We start from the raw sequence: 6039 nt of genomic DNA on the forward strand, positions 1-6039 counted from the left end.
GAAGGGTGTTATATGCCTTTTTCAATAACTGATAGACCAGACAGACAAAAAAAAAAAAAAAAAAATCTAAGGATTGAGGTTTTTTTTTCCCCTCCTGACACCAACTATGTGGTATCCTCTCCAATACCAGCTAGACTCCTATAACTCAACTAAATTTTGACACTTAACTACCAGAGGTAGAGCAGACCACACAGGCTAAGGGCTCAGCCCACAAGACTTCCCACACTAAAGATACCAGTCACAAATATCAAGTGCCAGGGATACTCACACTTCTGTGTGACTGAGTTATGAAGTCAGGAGTTCCCACAACCCCCACCCCCAAGCTCAACAATTTGCTAGAAGGACTTACAGAACCCAGGAAAATGCTAACTCATGATTACAATTTACTATAAAAGATACAAATCAATAGCCAGATGAGGAGGTATGGAAGGGAAGTCTGAAAGGGTCTCAAATGCAGAAGCTCTGTGTCTGTGGAGTTGGGGTGTACCACTTCCCAGCACATGGATGTGGTCACTAACTTGGAAGCTCCTCAAATCCCCTCCTGTAGGGGTTTCCATTGAGGTCTCATTATGTAGGCATGAGTGTGGTCACTGATGATTGGCTCAATCTCTAGCCCCTCTCTCCTCTCTGGAGGTTGGGAGATGGTGCTGAAAGGTATAAGCCTCTAATAAAAGCTTATTATTATTTTTCTGCTGACCAGCTCCCATCTTTTTTTTAATGTTTATTTCTTTTTGAGAGAGAGAGAGAGAGAGAGCGCGAGAGAGAGCACGTGAGTGGGGGGAGGGACAGAGAGAGGGAGACAGAGGCCGAAGCAGGCTCTGTCCTGACACCAGAGAGCCTGGTGTGAGACTCAAACTCAGGAACAGCGAGATCATGATCTGAGCCAAGGTCAGACACTTAACTGACTGAGCCACCCAGGTGCCCCTGACCAGCCCCCATCTTGAAGCTTTCTAGGGGCCCACAAGAATCATTTCATTAGAACAAAAGGTGCTCCTATCATCTTTATCACTTAGGAAATTCCAAGGGTTTTAGGAGCTCTGTGCCATGAACCAGGAATAAAAATCAAAAAATTTTTTTATTATATGTATGATTTGTGTCCCACTTTGAATCCTAATAGCAACTAAACAATAACATAACAAAAACAATAACAAATGTTATATGCATATAACAATAACATAACAATAACATTATAGAAGATTTAGATAAATGAGAGGTATACAAGGCTTATGTAAGATTCATGACTGTTTACTAAAGAGATTCAATCTGCAACAAAATCCTCTATAGAATTAATTTGAACAAAATCCCGAAGGAGTTTTTAGTAGAAACTGACAAGCCAATTAAAAAATTTATGTGGAAAAACAGGGGCGCCTGGGTGGCGCAGTCGGTTAAGCGTCCGACTTCAGCCAGGTCAGGATCTCGCGGTCCATGAATTCGAGCCCCGCATCAGGCTCTGGGCTGATGGCTCAGAGCCTGGAGCCTGTTTCGGATTCTGTGTCTCCCTCTCTCTCTGCCCCTCCCCCGTTCATGCTCTGTCTCTCTCTGTCCCAAAAATAAATAAAAAACGTTGAAAACAAATTTAAAAAATGTATACGGAAAAACAAATAGTCAAGGTGCCTTTGAAGCAAAAGAAAAGGTGGGGTTTACCTTATTTAGATCAGACTCACTATAAAGATTGGTAGTGAGGGACTCCTGGGTGGCTCAGTCAGTTAAGCCTCCGACTTTGGCTCAAGTCATGATTTTGTGGTCCCTGAGTTCAAGCCCCACGTCGGGCTCTGTGCTGACAGCTCAGAGCCTGGAACCTGCTTCAGATTCTGTCTGCCTCTCTTTTGGCCTCTCCCCCACTCACGATCTGCCTGTCTGTCTCTCGAAAAGAAACATTAAAAGAAAAAAAGATTGGCAGTGAAGCATAGTGGCATTAGTGTGGGGATATACAAAAGGTCTAATGGAACACAGTGCAGAGCTCTCAAATACACCCACACATATGTGGACATGAACTACAACAGATGGACACTGCAGATCTGAATTCACAAATGAGGGTAGAAAAGTTGATTATCCCTATTTGAAAAATAAAACTGAATTCTACTTTACAAAAGACACAAAAATCACCCCAGACTAAAAATTTGAATATGAAAGGTAAAGCCATAACACTTTTAAAAGAGGAAGTTAGTTCTAGGTTCCCAGGTTAACAAGAGGTTCTTAAGACACAAAAGGGGAAAATAAAAAGATTGATACATTTAACACTGTTAAAAATAAGAATTTCTTTTCATCAAAGTATACTATAACGGAAGTGAAAAGACCCTACAACTCAGTTTTTCCACTCCTGGATATATCTTAGAGAAATTCATTTTTTTAAAAATTATTTTTTAAATTAATTTATTTTATTTATTAAAATTTTTTTTAATGTTTATTTATTTTTGAGACAGGGAGAGACAGCATGAATGGGGGAGGGTCAGAGAGAGAGGGAGACACAGAATCTGAAACAGGCTCCAGGCTCTGAGCTGTCAGCACAGAGCCTGACGCGGGGCTCGAACTCACGGACCGTGAGATCATGGCCTGAGCCGAAGTCGGATGCTTAACCAACTGAGCCACCCAGGCACCCCTAAATTAATTTATTTTAGAGAGAGAGGGAGAGAGAGCATGCATGTGCAGGGAGGCGCAGAAACAGAGGGGGACAGAGGATCCAAAGCAGACTCTGTGCTGACAGCAGAGAGCCCCATATGGGGCTCGGAGCCACAACTTGTGAGATCACAACCTGAGCTAAAGTAGGATGCTTAACCAACTGAGCCACCTAGGTGCCCCAATAAATTCTTGAACACAGGGTACATACAAGAATATTCCTAGTGCATTGTTTATAATAGCAAAAAACTGCAAGAAGCTCAAATGTTTATTGTTGGGTTTCCTTATTCGGTGGAGTATTATCATCAGTGAAGACAGTGAACTACAGCTGTCTGTACACAGCAACATGTGTAACCCTCACAAACTTATTGAGAAAAACAAGCTCAAGAACACATATAGGGTGATTTAATGTATGCAAAGTTCAAAGCATGCAAACAATGTTGTTTAGAGATACATATTTATGTTACGTAAGAACACAGGAGTCCTGAAAGATTGGTAATGTCTGTTTCTGCAACTGGGTGGTAGGTAGATGCATTTTTATGATTTTTAACTTCAAATATGTTTATATATAGTTAGTCTTCATTACTCTGATTCCATATTTGCAAATTCACCTGGTTGCTAAAATCTACTTGTAACCCTCAAAACCAACACTCACACTTTCACGGTATTCATGGACATGCACAGAGTAATGAAAATCATGTGTTCCCAGCTTAGGCTGAACAGGTGACACTCTGCTCTCATACTGTAAATCAATGTCCTTTTCATGGTATATTCAATGGTACACTTTTTGTATTCTTGTGCTTTTTGGTGGGGATTTTACTGTTTAAAATGGCCCTGAAGCATAGTACTGAAGTGTTGTCTAGTGTTCCTAAGGTGTGCTGTGCCTTATGGAGAAAATACTTCATTCAGGTACTAGTTATACCATGACCATGACTTCAATGTTAATAAATCAACAACATATACTAAATATATGTGTTAATGTATATTAAATGTGACTTTAAATAGGAACATACAAGGTGATGTATCAATCGATTGATGAAAATGTTGTGACTGGAGGTTCCCAGGAACCCAACTGTATTTCCCCTAGGAGCAATGGTTCAGTATTCACAAATTCAGCGTTCTCAGATATTTTATAGGACTACCTTGGATGATAATTGACTGCATATGAATATTGATATTTGCAGGTATGAAATTTGTAATAGATTTTCTAAAGAGGCTAGAGGAGTAGACAGAGGAAATATGGTTTTGGTGGAGACCAGTGGAACTTATCTATTCAAGAGATAGGAAGTAGCTATGGTGATGGAGAGTGAAATGTTAGGAGTGGTTTCTAGAGTGGTTGTGGAGGTGTAGATAGTCAGGAAGAGGTAGCTTCCTTTTATGAATCCTCTTTCCGTGTCAAGGTGGGAGGTGGTGGAGAGATTTGGAGACTTATTGACATGGAATGCTGGGTCCTCTAGGCCTTCCTCTCTGAAGTCCTTCAAGGACCTGCCTTCTGGGTTTGGGGGTTTGAATAGGTGTTGGTAATGCCAGGGAAGGAAAATGAAGTCTCTGTGAAGGACAGAGGGGTTGCAGGGGCCTGTAAGGAAATCAGAAGGCTGGGGGCTCAGTGGGACCACAGCAGAGTAAGGTCTGGAAAAAGTTGCCTCTGTATGATTTGAAGGGCATGTGCTGGCTGGAAGGTCAGGCAAACAGCTGTCCATGTCAACTAAGGAGCTTGGACTTCATGCTGGAGGAAATGGAAGATTTCCAGGCAAGAGAGTAATATAGTTTTTGTTTTAGAAAGTTCACTCCCACAAGATGCTTCAGAAGAGACAAAAAGGGAATGGAAGTATAGAGATTAGCAAGGCTTGGATAGAGGTTGTTCAGGGCAGAGATGGTCTGGGGCGGGGCGGAGGGGGAGGGGAGACCATTTAGGAGATCAACTGATAGGACTGGGTGGCTGATTGCATATAGGGCTGTGGAAGAGGACAGTTGGCTGTGAGGATTGTGCTCAATCACAGATGTCTGGGCTGAGAAGGCTTTCTGGAAGAAGCAGTTCTGGGCCAAATCACACAGGCTGATTCACAGCCAAACAAGGCAGTAAAAAGTCCCTTTGGATCTGGAACCCACTCACCGCCAAAACCTCCAGTCTCCCAGGGCTGAGATACATCCTGACTGTGGTAGTTTAAAAATATGTCTAAAAGTTTTTGAAATTCCTCCTTTCAAGAGTGGTCATGAGAAATCCTGAGTTAGAACCCCACAACTATGCTGTTGCTGCATTCCTGATCCTCAGAAACTCTATGAGATAATGTTTACTGTTTACAATCTGCTAAATTTTGTGACAACTTGTTATGCTGCAATAAATATCTGTGATGACCAAACTCCTACCCTTTGACACCTCTCAGCCCAGGCAGGCAGCGGTTCCCATTCACTGGGTCAGGAAACGACGCTTTCTACCCTGATTTCCCTGACAGGAGTCATAAGACAACACTCACGACTCCTGTTCTCCTGAAGTTCCTAGTTCCTTCCTCTTGGTTGTGGCGGTCTGCTAACGACTGTGACCCCAGACAGGGAGGAGGCACCAGGGTCTCTAGTGCCATAAGGTGGAAGGACTGCCCTGGGCAGAAAGCGAAGAAGGGCAAGGTAGACTGTGGGGTGGGATGGGCCTCCCTCTCTGCACCGCCCCCCCCCCCCCCCCCCCGCCTCCCGTGTTCACATCCAGACCACCAGCAAGTGCGCAGGCTTTCCCCCCTCAGTTTCTGAAACTCCTCCACATCCCCAGGCTCACCTGCCCCCAACCCGTCCGGCCTTCGTCACAAGACAGCAGAGTGATCTTTAAAATACACATCTGACGGCCAACAGGCACATGAAAAGATGTTCAGCGTCGCTCCTTATCAGGGAAATACAAATCAAAACCACACTCAGGTATCACCTCACGCCAGTCAGAGTGGCCAAAATGAACAAATCAGGAGACTATAGATGCTGGAGAGGATGTAGAGAAATGGGAACCCTCTTGCACTGTTGGTGGGAATGCAAATTGGTGCAGCCGCTCTGGAAAGCAGTGTGGAGGTTCCTCAGAAAATTAAAAATAGACCTACCCTATGACCCAGCAATAGCACTGCTAGGAATTTACCCAAGGGATACAGGAGTACTGATGCATAGGGCCACTTGTACCCCAATGTTCATAGCAGCACTCTCAACAATAGCCAAATGATGGAAAGAGCCTAAATGTCCATCAACTGATGAATGGATAAAGAAATTGTGGTTTATATACACAATGGAGTACTACGTGGCAATGAGAAAAAATGAAATATGGCCTTTTGTAGCAACGTGGATGGAACTGGAGAGTGTGATGCTAAGTGAAATAAGCCATACAGAGAAAGACAGATACCATATGGTTTCACTCTTATCTGGATCCTGAGAAACTTAACAGGAACCCATGGG

This window comes from Prionailurus viverrinus, chromosome F2 (genome assembly GCF_022837055.1).
Source record: "Prionailurus viverrinus isolate Anna chromosome F2, UM_Priviv_1.0, whole genome shotgun sequence".
Taxonomy (NCBI): Eukaryota; Metazoa; Chordata; class Mammalia; order Carnivora; family Felidae; genus Prionailurus; species Prionailurus viverrinus.